The sequence below is a fragment of the Ascaphus truei genome, chromosome 4 (assembly GCF_040206685.1).
Source record: "Ascaphus truei isolate aAscTru1 chromosome 4, aAscTru1.hap1, whole genome shotgun sequence".
In the NCBI taxonomy this organism is placed as follows: Eukaryota; Metazoa; Chordata; class Amphibia; order Anura; family Ascaphidae; genus Ascaphus; species Ascaphus truei.
Window position 1 is genome coordinate 415,067,535 of NC_134486.1, and position 21,331 is coordinate 415,088,865.

Below are 21,331 nucleotides of genomic sequence, written 5' to 3' on the forward strand. Positions count from 1 at the left end.
GGGTCCCACGTCATACGTGGTGGACCCGCTTTTAAATGTTGCATGATAACAAAACAGGTATGTGTTAGAGTTATGTTAAAATGTTGCTAATATGGTTAAAGGGATAGGAAAGTACGTATATTTATTCCGTCAGCAATGTGTACTACTCTTTCAGGTTATACTATATTGTATTCGGCAACAATTTCTTTGTGATCACTACATGTTATGCAGTCTGCAATGTTACGCTGTATCCACGCATTGAAAGGGAAAATGGTGGTTAAAAAAAAACAAAAAAAAAAAAAAACATTTAAACGCACAGTCAACGCATAACGGTTGTTATATTTACCATTCTTCTAGAATTAACTCTTCGTCTGGCTGCAACTGGTCGCTCCAGAAATGCAAGGCATTTTCATCCACGCTTGACCCACCCGCTGAATCCAGTATGACACACATCTCCTCCATGAAGCGCTCATAGGAATCGCCACTGCTTTCTTCAAACAATTGGTCGGGAGGTAGGTTCATTTCTTCTGGTTCCCATTCCAATGCATTTTCAGCTGAAAGGCTTGGTACATAATCATAGTACTTTTGTTGTTGTACAATGTGGGTTTCAGGAATGGAGGGTGCAGATATTGCAGCAGGTATCGATTCACACGGAACAGTAGTAGCGGATCCATTGCTATTGGCATTAGGAATAAATATGCCTTTCACAACAATATATGTGCCCTCTTTCAGGGTAAAATGCTTTTCCTTTGCAATCTTCCAGAAACCATAGGTGTGTTCTAGCTTATCCTGCACACGTTCAAAAAAGTCATAAGTTGATAAAGTGAATCTTATTGAGGAATTAAAATTCCGCGCATGCCTACGGTCTTGGTAATAAGGATATTTAGCTCGAATCAAATCATAGATTTGGCGTGTGCTTGCTTTGTGTCCGCGACTGTTTAAAATTGCTTCTGAAACCATGTACTTATACCCTAAAAGGGGATTCATATTGTTAACGAATTCATCAGCCATGTCAGAGTAGCACAAAAGATGTGTGCAGTTCTGTCTTCTTTGCTCATCAAAATGATTCTGCTCAATGGCTAACAAATTCCTGTGTTTCGTTTTCAAGGTCAACAAAAGTAACTACTTTTACTCCTTATTTCAAACGCCAATTGGATGTGTCCTTTTAATTGGTTTAAGTTTTGTGGTTAGTGATAGGCGAATGTGGGAAAAACATGTATCATTTTTTTATCTCGTTTGTGAAAACATTCCTACACTTATTTCAGTAACATTGAGTTTTCTAGAAACATAACAAAGAGCACTGTGTGAAAATAGTGCTTAGACAGCCATATCAGTAAATACACACACCTGCAAAATGAAATGTTTTTTTCCCACATACTTTTCTGTGTGTATTTGAAAGTCTGGTTAACTACCTGTCTGCATGAGTTTAAATACGTGTGTATCTATATATATATAAATATATCTCTCTCATAAAAATATATATATATATATAAAGTGTATATTGTACTATATGTATAGTGTGTGTGTGTGTGTGTGTGTGTGTGTATATATGTATATGTATATATATATATATATATATATATATATATATATATATATATATATATATATATATATATATATATATAATGTATCTTTTTTTTTTTTTTTTTATATTGCAGGAGTACACACAACATATTGATGGCAGTAAGTAGGCCTTGTATGAAACCTATTTAAATGGTGATAAACATGAGTGAATTAAGTCATAAACATTTGTTTGCACCCAATAATGTTAGAGGCTCACACTTAGTATAGTTGTCAAACATTAGGCCTGTATTATTAAAATAGTGTGTTTTCACAAGGAAGCATGAAGTGTATGTTTTTTGTAAATACATCTATACCAGTTTAGATAGTACTATATATATACACACACACACACACACAGTGTGTGTCTGTGTGTGTGTGTGCATATATCAATACATACTACATATATTTTAGTATAAATTCAGAGATGTTCTTGAAACAAGAACACATAAATGATTAAAGGACAACATTACAATGGCCACCAAAGGTAAGTAATATTTAACACAAAATCCTGCTGTACACGTACAAGAAAGATGTTTGCAGTTAAATAGGTGCTTTTATAATTGCATGAAAATAATATGCACATGCAATGATTACATCAATTAACACACCCAAATGCAATGTTTTGCTGCAAAGTCAATGGCAGCTTCTCTAAACTTAGCAACTGGCTCCTGGTGGAGCATTACTGAACAGACGATTAATACATCAATATTTATAACACTATTCATTAATTAGGAGTGTTAACATTTCCAAAACTTCACGTGTACAAGAACATACTTGAAAGTTTGGAAACAACACAGTCTTCAGCATACATACAATAGTAATTAGATAATCTGAAGTCAACAAAACAAGGCCAAAGACATATTTTGTGAATTTTAAAATTTATTTTTTTGTTCTTTTTGCGAGCGAGTAACAGGCCTGCTTGTTGTCTCTTGAATTTTCCTTTTTCTTTTGCCACCAACTTTAGGTACAACAGAGCCACTTTGAGTGGCCTCTGGCACTTCACGGGCAGGGCTTGTGGCCAGTGACTCACCTACAGGGCTTTTGGGCAGTGACTCACCTACAGGGCTTTTGGGTAGTGACTGTTCACCTACAGGGCTTGTGGCCAGTGACTCACCTACAGGGCTTGTGGCCAGTGACTCACCTACAGGGCTTTTGGCCAGTGATTCACCTACAGGGCTTTTGGCCAGCGATTCACCTACAGGGCTTTTGGGCAGTGACTCACCTACAGGGCTTTTGGGTAGTGACTGTTCACGGACAGGGCTTGTGCCCACTGACACATGTGAGCAAGTTGGTAGACACTGCACAAGTGATGGTTGGTCTGTTTCATGTGTGTCTTTTGTTGTTTTTGACCAAAAACTGGTCAGTAGTAACTGCTTGTGTTTTCTTTTTGTGGCCTCCTTTGTAGGTGTCAGCTGCTGAATTTGTACAGATGGCAGCGGTAGGATGTCGTCAGGAACCTGCACAGCAATGTCTGCTACTTGACTGGTAACATTTGGGCCTGGTGAATGAATATCAGAAGCATGTGGTGAAAACTGACCTGCATGAACAGATCCTGCCTGTGAGCTGTTGAATTGTGGTACATTAGTCATTCTCCAGTAATTAGCTTGTGTTTGCTGAACAACTAATGCTGCGAATGAGGTGTTGATTTTTTGCAACTGTTTAGGCACTTCAATGAAGACTCTGTGGAGATGTGCCAATTGTGAAACTGTTTCTTCCTGCAGTGCAATCATCCTTTCCAGCACTGTCATCAGGTCAGAATGGCGACGATTTTCTGCTTACACAATTTTTCCCTCAGAAGCTACAATTGCATCATATGTGGTATTTGCTGGACGTTTTGGCGGTAAAACAGTTTCAATTGGAACCTCTTCATGGTCACTTGCTTGTATTTGTGTGTCTATGGCGGCGGCGGCGGCATCATCATCATCATCATCATCATCATCATCAAAATCCTCTTCATCATGTTCTACAAATAAATGTACACATTATTAAATGGCATGTTAATCTCTGCTGTGTTACTATGTAATTGTACTGTGTCATAAGTAACAACTAACATGTTTCCATACGTTTTATAACCTCACATTAAAAACTACCTTGACTTAAGAATAATGTTTGGACTCAGTATGAAATATGAGTGAATGAAAACTTGCTGTAAACTCACAACTCCTACATGATAGTTAACATCACTAACACAATACAAGTTGCCTTACACTTCATTTTCACTGACACTAAGTAATCCTATTTAAAGAAGATGTGCAAAACAAATAATGAACATGACAACATAACATATAGAAGAGCACATATTATATGGCCACCAACTGATACACTCACCTTCTAGGTGTGTTGAGCTGGCTGACCCAGGTGAAGACACTTGTTCAGTCTCAGGTGACACATGTCCTTCAGGGGCAACTATATATAACAATAACATAAGTTTTACATTTACATGTATAAATATTGAACAAACAGTTATTGTATGTTCTGTATTTATGAGTACCTAACAGCATCATTTCCTTAACCCAAAATGTGTGTGTGAAAGTGAACATAAATAGTTGTAATAAGAATGTACATGCCTGTGTACTTAGAACTTTTGAGTTCCCTAACATAAAACATACTATGTTCCTGCAGTAATGCGTGAGGATAAATAGATAAAATTTGTACATAAAAATCATATGTTGTGTAGTGATATCAGTATCATAATGTACATAACTATCATGAGATGACCATTCACAATGGTTATCATGAAGGTGGTCATATTGCAAAAAGTGTTGTTTTTGGTAGAGGATATGTGTGGTACATTAATATAAGATGTGGCACACATGAATGTGGCTGTGACTAAACAAGACAACACATGCAGTGTGTGATAATGTGTCGTTGATAGTAGTAGTTCAACTATAGATATGAGTGAACTAATGTGTGACGTACGCTTTGATAAGTAATGAGTTGTTGGGGCATTTAGTAGCTAAAGTGAAGCTTTCAAATGAGTGTGATTAACTTCAGTTGTGGTAGTCAGGTTGTAAGAACGGTATTCCCTTCCCCAAAAAGCCTAATCAGCCACACCTTTCAATTACTTGAAACAGGTGAAAATGGTGTGAACTAAGTTGACCCTAAAATGAGGCTGCAATTAGTGTGTGTGCTGAACCCCACCCCCTCTGTTGAAGTGTATGCTGTGATGAGATATTAATTGCAGCTGCTTTAACACAATGGTAGATGAGCTAAATAGTCGTGTGCAGTTTTTAAGTTATGAAAACAATGACATAAAATATGATACGTGTGCCTCATTATGCTGTCTGTATATGAGTTAAAGCAAAAATGGACCTTTTCATAAACAACTATAGATGTGTTAGTGCAAGTGATGTTTGTAGGCCGTTGCATGCAATATATTTGATGCATGCTTAAAATAGGCAGTAATGTCATGTTTGTCGGAGTAAAATAAATAAAATACACAATAATATTATACATATTTATGTTCTGTACCTGTAGCTAGTAATAATTTCTGATTAACATGTGTTACACATGTGTACTACCCTGTTGTTCCCCATCTTCGCCCACCATCAATTGCTTCCACTGCAGCAATGCATTTTGGGAATTCACATGTAAATGAGCACGCAATGGCACGTGCTATATTAGTTACTGCTTTTAGTAGGACTACAACATATATGTCTATTTTGAGATATATATATATACAGAATCAGACATATACATATATAGATGCAGGTATGCTTATATTGTGAAGACAGTATAAAAAGCAGTGTAACTATGCAAAATAACTGTAAGCAACGACACGCCTAGTACAGTAATATTTCTCACCTGGTGGAAATTGTGAGGGGTAAATTCCTATATCACGGTCACCAGGTAAGCCTTCCACGACGACGGGAAGTAATTTTGCCCGAAGCAGCTCCTCCAATGGACTTAATATGAGACGTTGTGGTGTGGGCCCACCTCCAGTGCCAGTAGCATGCACGCGTTGGTGTTGTATTTTCTTTTTCAATTTGGACCTAATATCATCAAATCTCTTGTGACAATTCCGCTTGTCCCTCACATGATTCCCACACGCATTGACACCAATGACTATTGTGTCCCACATTTCTTTTCTGCTTGCTGAACTTGTCCGCCCTTGAAAAACATATAAAATATATGAGGTAAATGATTAATAATAGAAGCACCAGTTTCCTACACTGCTAGCTGTTCCAAGAGATAGCAAACATGCTGTTTTATGTGTAATATGTGAAGCACATGAGCATTCACTACTAAACCTATACATGTAAGCAAGGTTGCATTCATATTGTATGCAGTTATGGCAAATTGACCGCCTGTGTTTAGTTGTTTCCAGACTAATTAACATAGAAAGATATTCTGAACCCATATTTGCATATGAACAAAACTCAGATGACCTAGGATCACATGTATTTGAATAATAAATGTAAAGGTACACTTACCTAGTAAATGTCCATATATACTGTCATAGTGCTCCAGAATGCCAGTGACAAGAGCTGTATTTTCCTGGTCATTGAAGCGAGGATTACGTGGCTTCTCCACACGTTTCTTCCGAGCAGGTTTAGGGTCAGAGCTTGGCTGGTGCTGACTGGACTCTCCTTCTTCCAATGGAAGAGCCTCCAAAAGCTGCCCACCAGCAAGCACGCCACCACCAGACACCCCATCAGCAACTGCGCCACCAGCAGCACTCACAGCACCAGCACTCCCACTCCTAGCACCAGCACTCCCACTCCTAGCACCAGCACTCCCACTCCTAGCACCAGCACTCCCACTCCTAGCACCAGCACTCCCACTCCCAGCAACAGCACTCCCACTCCCAGCAACAGCACTCCCACTCCCAGCAACAACACTCCCACTCCCAGCAACAGCACTCCCACTCACAGCAACAGCACTCCCACTCACAGCAACAGCACTCCCAGCAACAGCACTCCCACTCCCAGCAACAGCACTCCCACTCCCAGCACCAGCACTCCCACTCCCAGCAACACCACTCGGTGCACCAGCAACATCACTCCCCTGAACAGTACGTTCATTCCGACGCGTACTCGCACGAGTAGCACTCCCACTCCCACCTGCATCACTCTTCCCACGCTTTGCGGGCATACTTCCAGCACTCACAAAAAACAGACAACTAATGTACAGCCAATCACACGAAACACTTCCACATATAAAACAAGACAAAGATGTAAACAAAACAACAATGGACAAAGCTCACCCAATACACAACAAGTCTCTCCGTCAATATGCAAATGTTCAATCAGCCAGCTCTGTGCGTCTCTCTCTCTCTCTCACTCCCAACAACACAGAGAATGATTAGCAGTACACGTTGCCTTTAAATATGGCGCGCAATCCAATACATGCTTGTTTCGCCTGATTCAGCAAGATTTGTGATTGGGCAACCTATCAGCACCCCGCCATGCACGCCGATACACCTGTGTGTGATCGGCTAATCATCGTGAGAGTGGGCGGATTTGTTTTCGGGTTGATTTTGAATGTATTCGGCACTTACTGCATACGGAGAGGAAAAATCGCCATTAACATGACTAATCGGTAAGCTTGCCGATTTCACTTAATCGACGCTTACTGCATGAGGCCCATAGAGCCAAGACAAAGACCTGATACCTACCCACCATCATAATACATCTACACTTACAGTTGGCTGTTGTTGTCTCTCCTTTCTTATATGCTCCCCCTGGACTGTGAAAACATAGCGGTTTATTCGCATTGAGTTTGGAATGGCCATAGCGGTTTATTCGCATTGAGTTTGGAATGGCCATAGTGGTTTATTCGCATTAAGTTTGAAATGGCCATAGCAGTTTATTCGCATTGAGTTTGGAATGGCCATAGGGGTTTATTCGCATTAAGTTTGAAATGGCCATAGCAGTTTATTCGCATTGAGTTTGGAATGGCCATAGTGGTTTATTCGCATTGAGTTTGGAATGGCCATACCGGTTTATTCGCATTGAGTTTGAAATGGCCATAGGAGTTTATTCATGTTGAGTTTGGAATGGCCATAGGGGTTTAATTCAATTGCAGCACATCATATACATTTATCTAATCTTTCTTTCATTTACTGTATCTAGTTGATACAAATTATTTGAATTATTTTAATTTCTGTATACATTTCTCCCATTGTTTACTTCAATTAAATATGTAAACCAGATCAAAACAAGTCATCTGTTTCATGTTGGGTCCCAGAAGAACAAATAGCTGAATTATAAGTAATTAATCCAACATTAAATAAAAAAAGTGGGGGAAAAGGGCATACAATAAGCGCTAATGCTTCCCAGTACTCTGTGTGTACAACACAAATAGTGACAAACAATAATAAAGTGTCAAATACAATTCAATGGATAACATGTCCGAAATGTCTCTAATAGAAATGTAGCCCTGTTTCCCCCTTCTCTGGGAGATTCAACAGTCTACGTTATTAGTGTGCTGCAATACCTGTAGGGAGCAGGAGATCTTGAGCGGTCAGCGATGGTTCTTGAGACTAAGACAGGCTTTTTGGTTCTGTTATTGTAGTTCTTCTCAGGTACTCAGCACCTCCAGCTGTAGTGGGCTCCGAATATCAGCCCCCACAGCATCCTTCTCTCCTCCTGTCCAATGACTGACACTCAGACAGGGGAATATAGTAGAACCAGGATTATTTATTCTCTGCATGGTATGCAGCCACTGCCACTCTCCTTACAGTGCTGTACAATCTTTGAAGTCCCAGACTTCAAGAGGGTGTATACCCCGATAGTAGGAGCAATGAGTCTTGATGCTCTGCGTCTGGGGTGGGCCAGCTCATCCTCGCAATGGGAGAGACTGACAGTCCATGCTCTCTCCTTTCTCTCCAGAGTAAGACTGAACTAAATTTGGGATACTCCCCTGATTAGGGTTCAGAGGGGGAGGGCTCATGGTCTTGACCTATATTGATAGGCTTACCCAGGGCATGAGTCACCACCTCACCTCTGTCCATCACAGAGGAGCCTGCAGGGGGGACAAAAGCCCACTGATTAACCTGTTAATGCCCTGAATTTATTAGGAGCTTACATAACAGTGGGAAAGACAGGTAGAATAGACTTACCATGTTACAGAAACAAAAATTGCCCCGCAGCCTAAAGAACCCGGGCTTTCTCAGAGACCCAATTCAGAACAGTGTTCGGCACCGGCTCTCTGGGCGCCGGGTGTCTCAGAGATATGTGGGAACAAGAAGAAGAAAAAAAACCTCACACTCATACTCACACTCTGCCAGTCTTGAGTAGTATGCATAAACTGCTGTTACTGTGGAAAGGTGTGTTATCTCAGCCAGGCCCTCTATTATATCGGGGTCTGCATATTTAGAGTGTCTTTGATGAGCGCATGTCATTGTAGATGGTGTTCCTCTATGGGTAGCTCTTCTAAGGGAGTTTCTCCCTGATTGGAATGCCCTCACTTGGAGTAATGAAGAAGGCTGGGTGAATCAGGTTGTGGATATTAAAAAGGGTACTTTAATTGCAGGAACAAAAAAGGGAGCAATTATAAATAGGATAAAGGCTGGTTACACAAATCGGGGATCTATTATGTATCATTTCTCAGTGTTGGGAACCACAACTGTGCAGTAAGTCTATGGAGATGGTGGGGGGAAGAGACAATCATGCTCTCTTTGCTCTCTAGGCTCTCTGTACGCTCTCTGTGCTCTCTGTACGTTCTCTGTGCTCTTTGTATGCTCTGTGTATCTCTGCTGTGTGAGGAGCCAGTCTCAGATTGATGACGTTAGCACTCTCAGCCCCGTGCCTCCAATCCCACTTCTGCCCTTCTGTGCCTATGTAATTAACCCCGTTTATTCCCGTTGCGTTGGGAATGGCCATAATGGTTTAAACCAATTACAGCACATTATATAAATGTATCTAATCTTTCATTTATCTACCATACACAAATTACTTTAATGTCTGTGTAATTTTCTCCCATTGTTTACTGCAATTAAATAAGTTAACCAGATCAAAACAAATCATCAGCTTCATGCTGGGTCCCAACAGAACAAATAGCTGAATTATAAGTAATTAATCCAACATTAAATAAAAAGAGCTAGAGAAGCCAAAACATTTACGCATAGTTGGAGCTGAAATAATCCTCTCACGTGGGAGATGTGTGACTAGTCATCCTGATACATGTAATGTCTTACAGGAACAACAACAACTATTTAGCATTAGGAAAAACAATATTTAATTAAATGAAGTACAGCTCAACCCCCTTATAACGCTGTGCTCGGGGTCCAAAGAATCCCATCCCGTTATAAGCGGATAGCGTTAGAAATAATGTACAATTGTATGATTTGTACAATAAAGTATTTAAGATACCAATAATCGTGTTGTAAAGTATTCATAAATACAAAAACTGGGAGCCATGCGCGCATCGCGTTATAAGCGGATCCGCGTTGTAACGGATCGCGTTATAGCGGGGTTGAGCTGTAGTATGGGTAGATTTAGACTCACATGTTACTCAATCTTTGTAGTGCGCAGGGAGGTGCAAAGAAGTATTTGCAGCAGACAAGGGGTTTTTATACTGTATAAAGGAGTCTTTTTATAAGAACTGCAATTACCCCTAACAGAGGCATCCCAGTCTCCCACACGGCAGAGGCAGCCAGGTGCGACTAGCAAGCGTGGGGCTGTGGAAATGACATGACAGACTCACAGGCTGGGATCAGTGAGAGTCCGTTTGCACGACTGACCGAAGCACCCTGTGTAGTAGAGACGTGCAGACTGTTCGAACGCGGTAGTGAACTTCACCCTGTTTTGGTTCTACCAAAAAAAAAAAGTTTTCTTGAATCCACAATGTTTGCATAAACTTTGCTTAATGTTAATAAAAAATAAAAAAAATGAATGTGCATGATCGATTCATTTTGATTACTTTCAATTTCAAGATTATAAGAAAGTTTCAGGATCTGCTTTTTTGGCGCCTTTAAAAAAAAAAAAAAAAAAAAAGAATTTTTGACAATTTGCCAACTCACCTCAAAGCAGAGATGCCGGGGCTCGCACTGAGAAAAAACCCGGCAAGTTTAAATCTTTATTGCAGCAGCCTGCTCTCGTCACTGATCACACTGAACAAGCAGCCCAAGAGCCTCTCTCCCCCTCTCTCTCACAGCTGCTAGTGCTGTCAGAAGCTGCAGTGTCCCAACTGGTAACTTTGTTGCTTGCAACAAAGTAATATTTCTCACCACAGCTATTGCCTGTGTGTCTCTAAGGTAATTTGTATTTCTTTTTATTTAGTTGTAGTTAATATCACAGTCCTCCCGCTTCTCTCCCACACCCCCCCTCCACCCACCTCTCCCCCTCCATTCCCCACAATTCTCCCCCTCACTCATTTTCTCCCCTCACCTCTCTCTTTTCTCCCCTCACCTCTCCCCACACACCTCTCTCACTCCCATCTCACCTCTCTCTCCCCCCTCACCTCTCTCTCTCCCCCCTCACCTCTCTCTCTCCCAACCTCACCTCTCTCCCCTCACCTCTCTCCCCCCTCACCTCTCTCTTTCCCCCCTCACCTCCCTTTTACACCTCACCTCTCTTTCCCCACCACTTCTCTCTCCCCCTCCTTCACTTCTCTCTTTCCCCCCTCCTCCACCTCTCTTCCCCCCCTCACCTCCCTCTTCCCCCCCTCACCTCCCTCTTCCCCTGTCACCTCCCTCTTCCCCCCCTCGCCTCTCTCTTCCCCCCTCGCCTCCCTCTTCCCCCCTCACCTCCCTCTTCCTCCCCCTCACCACCCTCTTACCCCTCACCTCCCTCTTACCCTTCACCTCCCTCTTACCCTTCACCTCTCTCCCCCCACCACCACTTCTCTCTTCCCCCCCTCCTTCACGTCTCTCTTCCCCCCCCCACCTCTTTCCCCCCCCCTCACCTCTCTCTTTCCCCCCCTTTACCTCTCTCTTCTCCCCCTCCTTCACCTCTCTCTCCCCCTACACCTCTCTTCCCCGCTAAACCTCTCTCTCTCTCGCCCCTCAGCCCTCTCATCTTCTACTTCACTACTTTTTCCTACACAGGTATATACACTGATAAAAATCAATGACTACAAAAATGTATCTTTTTTTATGAAAAATTAAAAAAAAGCCTACATTTAGCCTATAATATTAATAATCCCTTCAGAACAGGGCATTACTGGCTAATAATGCCCTGGCTGGGTTAAAGTCCCTCGGCTTCGCCTCGGGCCTTCAACTCGGGCCTTCAACTCGGGCCTTCAACTCTTCCAGCCAGGGAATTATTGGCCAGTAATGCCCTGTTCTTCAGGGATTATTACTTAAGTAATACATTGACAGTTTCCTGTCGTTTTCAGGTATGTCCTGGGCACAGAGTTATAATGACAGATAATACATGGTTACAAATACAGTACATGGGTAAATTAAATGAGCAGGGTTACACAGTATATACAAGACATTGCAGGCACAGTTACAGATAATATATTGTAGGTGTATGTAACAGTTAAGGATCCTGTGTTATGCTCCCGGCTGACTCTCAACCCTATGATATTTTATTTATTTATTTTATTTATTTATAAAATATTTTACCAGGAGTAATACATTGAGAGTTACCTCTCGTTTTCAAGTATGTCCTGGGCACAGAGTAAAACAAAATACTGTAATACATGGTTACAAATACAGTTACATAAATGAACAAGGTATACATTATATACAAGACATTGCGTGCACAGTTAAAGAAAATATATATTACTAGCTGAGAGACCCGGCGTTGCCCGGGATGTGAACCGTGCTCACACTGACACACACTGCTCATTGTTCACACTGCACACTGCACACACACACTGCACACTGCACACACACTGCTCATTGGTCGCACTGACGCACACTGCTCACACACAGCTCACAGTGACGCACACTGCACACTGCACACACAGTGGTCACACTGACACACACTGCACACTGCATACACACTGCTCACTGCTCACACTACACACACACACATACACAGCTCATTGCTCACACTGACACACTGCACACTGCACACACACTGCTCACACTGCACACACTGACACACACTGCATACTGCACACACACTGCACACTGCACACACACTGCTCAGACTGACACACACTGCATACTGCACACACACTGCTCATTGGTCACACTGCACACACTGACACACTGCTCATTGCTCACACTGCACACAGTGCACACACACTGCTCATTGCTCACACTGCACACACTGCACACACACTGCTCACACTGACACACTGCACACTGCACACACACTGCTCACACTGCACACACAGTGGTCATTGCTCACACTGCACACACTGACACACTGCTCATTGCTCACACTGCACAGTGCACCACACACACACACACACACACACACACACACACACACACACACACAGTTACAGACAATCACAGACAGTTACACACACTCACACACAGTCACACACACTTACACACACTTTCACAGTTTCAAACAGTTTCACACAGTCATAGACACTTACACAGACTTACACACACTCACACACTCTCACACTGTGAAACACTTACACACACTATCACACACAGTCACACACAGTCACAGACACTTACACACAGTTTCACACAGTCACAGACACTTACACACACTTACACACAGTCACAGACACTCACACACAGTCTCACACAATTACACACACCAGCACCAACACCCGCTCTCCCCCCCCCTCCTCCTGCGCAGGCAGTGGGGACAACGGTGGGGAGAAGGTGAAGCGGGGACCGGAGGGGCATCCCCCCTCCCATCTCACGTCCCGCGGCCTGTCACGCGGTGACAGGGGGGAGCCGGGAGCGGAGGGGCATCCCCCCTCCCATCTCTCGTCCCGCGGCAACAGGGGGGAGCCGGGACCGGAGGGGCATCCCCCCTCCCATCTCACGTCCCGCGGCCTAGGGGGGAGCCGGGACTGGAGGGGCATCCCCCCTCCCATCTCACGTCCCGCGGCCTGTCACGCGGTGACAGGGGGGAGCCGGGAGCGGAGGGGCATCCCCCCTCCCATCTCACGTCCCGCGGCCTGTCACGCGGTGACAGGGGGGAGCCGGGAGCGGAGGGGCATCCCCCCTCCCATCTCACATCCCGCGGTGACAGGGGGGAGCCGGGAGCGGAGGGGCATCCCCCCTCACGTCCCGCGGCCTGTCACGCGGTGACAGGGTGGAGCCGGGAGCGGAGGGGCATCCCCCTTCCCATCTCACGTCCCGCGGCCTGTCACGCGGTGACAGGGGGGAGCCGGGAGCAGAGGGGCAAGAGCAGCACGTAGCATGTGGAGGGGGGGGAGCTCACCCGTCCTGCCGCTGCCTCACTCATCTTGCCGCTGCCTCACTCATCCTGCCGCTGCCTCACTGATCCGGCCGCTCCCACGTGGATGTGAGGCGGGAGGCCGCTTGTTGTGGCCACTCCCCCGCGTGTGTCCCGGGCGCTCGCTCCGCTCTCCCGCTGACTGTAGTGGCGCCGGGGTGTAAGCTTGGGGGGGTGGGGGGGTGTGAGCTTGGGGGGGGATGAGCTTGGGGGGGGGGTGAGGTGTGTGTGAGCTTGGGGGGGGTGGGAATGTGTGTGTGTGTGTGTGTGTGTACACGGGACTCCGGGTAAGTTCGGGCACAGGGAGGGTGGGGGGGTGTGGAAGTTGAGGTGCGGTCCAGCTGACGGGGGAGAGTGAGGGGCACCGGGAGGGGATTGTGTGTGTGTGTGTCCGTCCGTTTCCGTGTGTGTGTGTGTGTGTCCCTGTGTGTCCCTGTGTGTCCTTTGGCCCGTCACTCCGCCTCAGGCCAATAAGAGGTGTGCGGGGGCGGGCCAAGGGACCAATGAGATTTCCCCTGGGGACACCGGACATCCAGGCAGGCAGGCAGGCAGGCAGGCATACAGTGCTTTCACTAATATAGTATAAGATGAGCGTATGAAACAGTTACAGACCAGATTAAAGTGTGAGACAGCCTTAGATTTGAAAGAACTTAAGATGGTGGTGGATATGATACCTGGGTCTTCCCAGAAGGACCTACCTTCTTATAGCCTAGCCCAAGCCATGTCTCCATTGTACAATATCCTAGTCTCTTCCGAGGGAGGGCGCTGCACTAAGTCGGGGAGGGCACCCCTTACGTGCCCCCAAGGGAACTAAGATAAAATAGTTTTTTTCTTTTTTTTTTAAATGACTCTGGTAGAATGTTTATCAAATCCCCCTGACCTACTGTAGATTTGAATCTCAATGTCAGCTTTCTCTGTCACCTTGGGGAAGTCAGTCAATCTCTCTGTGCCTCAGGTACCCAAATTAGATTGAAAGCTCTAAAGAGCAGGAACTTATTATGCCTGCAAAATTCTATCTGCAACGCTGCGTACACTGTTGACCTGTATAGGAAATACATATTATCATTATGCAATGGGATTATCTCTATTTGATACATTTTTTTGGAGTATTTATATAGCCAGGTGACTGATGAATAATAGAGATGTGCACTTAACCCTACCTCTCATCTCCCTGCCCAGCTAACATGGCACAGGTATTACCAGTCTTCCAGTGACCACAGGCCAACCCTCCTTCTTTGGCTGCTCCAGTACCCGATAGCTGGTGCCCATAACTCAGTGACAGTGACAAATGGAGGACACACAATGTCATGGCTTTTCACAGTAACATGAATAGTGTTTCAAGATATATAATTGGTCAGTACTTTAGTCACCTACAATTTGCACACGACATCGCTATTTTTGTCGCAAATCCAGAAGACTTCCACCAAGAAGCCGAAGAACTTGCTGAAAAAAGTTAGAAAGTGGGCCTCCATATCAACCTCAGCTTGACCATAATAATGTACTGAACTGTAAAACACATGTGTTAACTCTACAAATATCACATCAGATGGAATAGAACTAGAAGAAGACTATGTGAAAACTATGTCTACCTTGGCCAGCAAATTTCAATGGATGAGAACCAGGACAAATGAATAGAAAAATGAAGTTGGGGTGGGGCACAATGTGAACCTTCCACTCTTCCAATGTATTCTGCCTGTTCTCCCATGGGTGTGAAACGTGGACCCTAAATGTGCAGATAAATTCAGAAGCTGAACATGTGATAACGGGTACATTTTAAGTCTGATACATTTGTATAGACATTGAAGGAACCTTGTCCTAATAGGGTTGGAGGCTTCTGTGACTGGACACACACACAGCACCACACTGCTGCAGACTCCCCGGGAAGCTTTGGCACCACGCCCTGACACTGATGATCTCCAATCTGGTAGAACGTACGGGCCCGGGAAAACGAAAGAACCGACACACAGACAGTGTTTCAATCTTTCCATCTCAGTTTATTAAGCACTAGGTGATAGACCCGGCGTTGCCCGGAATGTGAATGGATAAAATAAAAAAGAATGTTGTTTGTAATAAAAAGTATATGAATGAAATACAATGAAAACAAAGAGTAATATATAAAAATTTTAAAAAGCTTTTATTGTCGTTGATGAAGAATAAAAAGTGGTATATAAATTTTTAATAAACATATGTAAGAGTCCATGTGATAATAATTGGTATAGTAATAAATTATTGTTGTTATTAAATGCAAGTTGATAAGAGAAAAGTAATTGTATGTGTGAACATACGTTGTCATCCAGAGGGAAGGCAAAAAAAAAACCGTATTAAGGTGAAAAAATAATTCCTTCCTGACTCCAACAATTGGCAATCGGAACAATCCCTGGATGAACATCCGTCATATGTGTGTGTGTAAATGTAAAAGTATTGTTGTAGTAAATGTAAGTGGATGTGTGTAAGAATGATAATAGTAAATGTTTATTGTAATAGAGGAAGGGTGGGGGGGTGTGGGAAGAGGAAGGGTGGGTGGGTGGTAGTGTGGGAAGAGTAAGGGTGGGTGGGTGGGAGTGTGGGAAGAGTAAGGGTGGGTGGGTGGGAGTGTGGGAAGAGTAAGGGTGGGTGGTAGTGTGGGAAGAGTAAGGGTGGGTGGGTGGGAGTGTGGGAAGAGTAAGGGTGGGTGGGTGGGAGTGTGGGAAGAGTAAGGGTGGGTGGGTGGTAGTGTGGGAAGAGTAAGGGTGGGTGGGTGGGAGTGTGGGAAGAGTAAGGGTGGGTGGGTGGTAGTGTGGGAAGAGTAAGGGTGGGTGGGAGTGTGGGAAGAGTAAGGGTGGGTGGGTGGGAGTGTGGGAAGAGTAAGGGTGGGTGGGAGTGTGGGAAGAGTAAGGGTGGGTGGGTGGGTGGGAGTGTGGGAAGAGTAAGGGTGGGTGGGTGGGAGTGTGGGAAGAGTAAGGGTGGGTGGGTGGGAGTGTGGGAAGAGTAAGGGTGGGTGGGTGGGAGTGTGGGAAGAGTAAGGGTGGGTGGGTGGGAGTGTGGGAAGAGTAAGGGTGGGTGGGTGTGTGTGAAGAGTAAGGGTGGGTGGGTGTGTGTGAAGAGTAAGGGTGGGTGGGTGGGTGTGTGTGAAGAGTAAGGGTGGGTGGGTGGGAGTGTGGGAAGAGTAAGGGTGGGTGGGTGGGAAGAGTAAGGGTGGGTGGGTGGGAGTGTGGGAAGAGTAAGGGTGGGTGGGTGGGAGTGTGGGTAGAGTAAGGGTGGGTGGGTGGGTGTGTGGGAAGATTAAGGGTGGGTGGGTGGGTGTGTGGGAAGAGTAAGGGTGGGTGGGTGGGTGTGTGGGAAGAGTAAGGGTGGGTGGGTGTGTGTGAAGAGTAAGGGTGGGTGGGTGTGTGTGAAGAGTAAGGGTGGTGGGTGGGTGTGTGTGAAGAGTAAGGGTGGGTGGGTGTGTGTGAAGAGTAAGGGTGGGTGGGTGGGTGTGTGTGAAGAGTAAGGGTGGGTGGGTGGGTGTGTGGGAAGAGTAGGGTGGGTGTGTGGAAGAGTAAGGGTGGGTGGGTGGGTGTGTGGGAAGAGTAAGGGTGGGTAGGTGGGTGTGTGAGAAGAGTAAGGGTGGGTGGGGGGTGTGTGGGAAGAGTAAGGTGGTGGGTGGTAGTGTGGGAAGAGTAAGGGTGGGTGGGTGGTAGTGTGGGAAGAGTAAGGGTGGGTGAGGTGGGAGTGTGGGAAGAGTAAGGGTGGGTGGGTGGGAGTGTGGGAAGAGTAAGGGTGGGTGGGTGGGAGTGTGGGAAGAGTAAGGGTGGGTGGGTGGGAGTGTGGGAAGAGTAAGGGTGGGTGGGTGGGAGTGTGGGAAGAGTAAGGGTGGGTGGGAGTGTGGGAAGTGTAAGGGTGGGTGGGTGGGAGTGTGGGAAGTGTAAGGGTGGGTGGGTGGTAGTGTGGGAAGATAAGGGTGGGTGGGTGGGAAGAGTAAGGGTGGGTGGGTGGGAGTGTGGGAAGAGTAAGGGTGGGTGGGTGGGAGTGTGGGAAGAGTAAGGGTGGGTGGGTGGGAGTGTGGGAAGAGTAAGGGTGGGTGGGAGTGTGGGAAGAGTAAGGGTGGGTGGGTGGGAGTGTGGGAAGAGTAAGGGTGGGTGGGTGGGAGTGTGGGAAGAGTAAGGGTGGGTGGGTGGGAGTGTGGGAAGAGTAAGGGTGGGTGGGAGTGTGGGAAGAGTAAGGGTGGGTGGGTGGGAGTGTGGGAAGAGTAAGGGTGGGTGGGTGGAGTGTGGGAAGAGTAAGGGTGGGTGGGTGGGAGTGTGGGAAGAGTAAGGGTGGGTGGGTGGGAGTGTGGGAAGAGTAAGGGTGGGTGGGTGGGAGTGTGGGAAGAGTAAGGGTGGGTGGGAGTGTGGGAAGAGTAAGGGTGGGTGGGAGTGTGGGAAGAGTAAGGGTGGGTGGGTGGGAGTGTGGGAAGAGTAAGGGTGGGTGGGTGGGAGTGTGGGAAGAGTAAGGGTGGGTGGGTGGGAGTGTGGGAAGAGTAAGGGTGGGTGGGTGGGAGTGTGGAAGAGTAAGGGTGGGTGGGTGGGAGTGTGGGAAGAGTAAGGGTGGGTGGGTGGGAAGAGTAAGGGTGGGTGGGTGGGAGTGTGGGAAGAGTAAGGGTGGGTGGGTGGGAGTGTGGGAAGAGTAAGGGTGGGTGGGTGGGTGTGTGTGAAGAGTAAGGGTGGGTGGGTGGGTGTGTGGGAAGAGTAAGGGTGGGTGGGTGGGAGTGTGGGAAGAGTAAGGGTGGGTGGGTGGGAGTGTAGGAAGAGTAAGGGTGGGAGTGTGGGAAGAGTAAGGGTGGGTGGGTGGGAAGAGTATGGGTGGGTGGGTGGGAAGAGTAAGGGTGGGTGGGTGGGAAGAGTAAGGGTGGGTGGGTGTGTGTGAAGAGTAAGGGTGGGTGGGTGGGTGTGTGGGAAGAGTAAGGGTGGGTGGGTGGGTGTGTGGGAAGAGTAAGGGTGGGTGGGTGGGTGTGTGGGAAGAGTAAGGGTGGGTGGGTGTGTGGGAAGAGTAAGGGTGGGTGGGTGGGTGTGTGGGAAGAGTAAGGGTGGGTGGGTGTGTGTGAAGAGTAAGGGTGGGTGGGTGTGTGTGAAGAGTAAGGGTGGGTGGGTGGGTGTGTGGGAAGAGTAAGGGTGGGTGGGTGTGTATGAAGAGTAAGGGTGGGTGGGTGGGTGTGTGTGAAGAGTAAGGGTGGGTGGGTGTGTGGGAAGAGTAAGGGTGGGTGTGTGGGAAGAGTAAGGGTGGTGGGTGGGTGTGTGGGAAGAGTAAGGGTGGGTAGGTGGGTGTGTGAGAAGAGTAAGGTGGGTGGGTGGGTGGTGTGGGAAGAGTAAGGGTGGGTGGGTGGTAGTGTGGGAAGAGTAAGGGTGGGTGGGTGGGAGTGTGGGAAGAGTAAGGGTGGGTGGGTGGGAGTGTGGGAAGAGTAAGGGTGGGTGGGTGGGAGTGTGGGAAGAGTAAGGGTGGGTGGGAGTGTGGGAAGAGTAAGGGTGGGTGGGTGGGAGTGTGGGAAGAGTAAGGGTGGGTGGGTGGAGTGTGGGAAGAGTAAGGGTGGGTGGGTGGGAGTGTGGGAAGAGTAAGGGTGGGTGGGTGGGAAGAGTAAGGGTGGGTGGGTGGGAGTGTGGGAAGAGTAAGGGTGGTGGGTGGGAGTGTGGGAAGAGTAAGGGTGGGTGGGTGGGAGTGTGGGAAGAGTAAGGGTGGGTGGGAGTGTGGGAAGAGTAAGGGTGGGTGGGTGGGAGTGTGGGAAGAGTAAGGGTGGGTGGGTGGAGTGTGGGAAGAGTAAGGGTGGGTGGGTGGGAGTGTGGGAAGAGTAAGGGTGGGTGGGTGGGAGTGTGGGAAGAGTAAGGGTGGGTGGGTGGGAGTGTGGGAAGAGTAAGGGTGGGTGGGTGGGAGTGTGGGAAGAGTAAGGGTGGGTGGGGGTGTGGGAAGAGTAAGGGTGGGTGGGTGGGGGTGTGGGAAGAGTAAGGGTGGATGGGGGTGTGGGAAGAGTAAGGGTGGGTGGGGGTGTGGGAAGAGTAAGGGTGGGGGGGTGTGGGAAGAGTAAGGGTGGGTGGGTGGGGGGGGTGGGAAGAGTAAGGGTGGGTGGGTTGGGGGGTGTGGGAAGAGTAAGGGTGGGTGGGTGGGGGTGTGTGGGAAGAGTAAGGGTGGGTGGGTGGGGGTGTGTGGGAAGAGTAAGGGTGGGTGGGAGTTGGTGTGTGGGAAGAGTAAGGGTGGGTGGGTGGGGGGTTGTAGGAAGAGTAAGGGTGGGTGGGTGGGGGGGTTGTAGGAAGAGTAAGGGTGGGTGGGTGGGGGGTTGTAGGAAGAGTAAGGGTGGGTGGGTGGGGGGTTGTAGGAAGAGTAAGGGTGGGTGGGTGGGGGGTTGTAGGAAGAGTAAGGGTGGGTGGGTGGGGGGTTGTAGGAAGAGTAAGGGTGGGTGGGTGGGGGGTTGTAGGAAGAGTAAGGGAGGGTGGGTGGGGGGTTGTAGGAAGAGGGTGGGTGGGTGGGTGGGGGGTTGTAGGAAGAGGGTGGGTGGGTGGGTGGGGGGTTGTAGGAAGAGGGTGGGTGGGTGGGTGGGGGGTTGTAGGAAGAGGGTGGGTGGGTGGGTGGGGGGTTGTAGGAAGAGGGTGGGTGGGTGGGTGGGTGGGGGGTTGTAGGAAGAGGGTGGGTGGGTGGGTGGGGGGTTGTAGGAAGAGGGTGGGTGGGTGGGTGGGGGGTTGTAGGAAGAGGGTGGGTGGGTGGGTGGGGGGGTTGTAGGAAGAGGGTGGGTGGGTGGGTGGGGGGTTGTAGGAAGAGGGTGGGTGGGTGGGTGGGGGGTTGTAGGAAGAGGGTGGGTGGGTGGGTGGGGGGTTGTAGGAAGAGGGTGGGTGGGTGGGTGGGGGGTTGTAGGAAGAGGGTGGGTGGGTGGGTGGGGGGTTGTAGGAAGAGGGTGGGTGGGTGGGTGGGGGGTTGTAGGAAGAGTGTGGGTGGGTGGGTGGGGGGTTGTAGGAAGAGGGTGGGTGGTGGGTGGGGGGTTGTAGGAAGAGGGTGGGTGGGTGGGGGGTTGTAGGAAGAGGGTGGGTGGGTGGGGGGTTGTAGGAAGAGGGTGGGTGGGTGGGGGGTTGTAGGAAGAGGGTGGGTGGGTGGGGGGTTGTAGGAAGTGGGTGGGTGGGTGGGGGGTTGTAGGAAGAGGGTGGGTGGGTGGGGGGTTGTAGGAAGAGGGTGGGTGGGTGGGGGGTTGTAGGAAGAGGGTGGGTGGGTGGGGGGTTGTAGGAAGAGGGTGTGGGTGGGGGGTTGTAGGAAGAGGGTGGGTGGGTGGGGGGTTGTAGGTAGAGGGTGGGTGGGTGGGGGGTTGTAGGAAGAGGGTGGGTGGGTGGGGGGTTGTAGGAAGAGGGTGGGTGGGTGGGTGGGGGGGGGGTTGTAGGAAGAGGGTGGGTGGGTGGGGGGTTGTAGGAAGAGGGTGGGTGGGGGGTTGTAGGAAGAGGGTGGGTGGGTGGGGGGTTGTAGGAAGAGGGTGGGTGGGTGGGGGTTGTAGGAAGAGGGTGGGTGGGTGGGGGTTGTAGGAAGAGGGTGGGTGGGTGGGTGGGAGTGTG

General features: G+C 47.9%; 1 long non-coding RNA gene across 1 annotated transcript; it reads left to right on the top strand.

The window, feature by feature from the left end:
* Positions 1-325: 325 nt before the first annotated feature.
* Positions 326-3,635, top strand: LOC142492212 (uncharacterized). Its single transcript, XR_012800813.1, has 3 exons — positions 326-491; positions 2,951-3,121; positions 3,209-3,635. It is a non-coding gene; the product is annotated as an uncharacterized LOC142492212 (long non-coding RNA).
* The last annotated feature ends 17,696 nt before the right edge of the window (positions 3,636-21,331 follow it).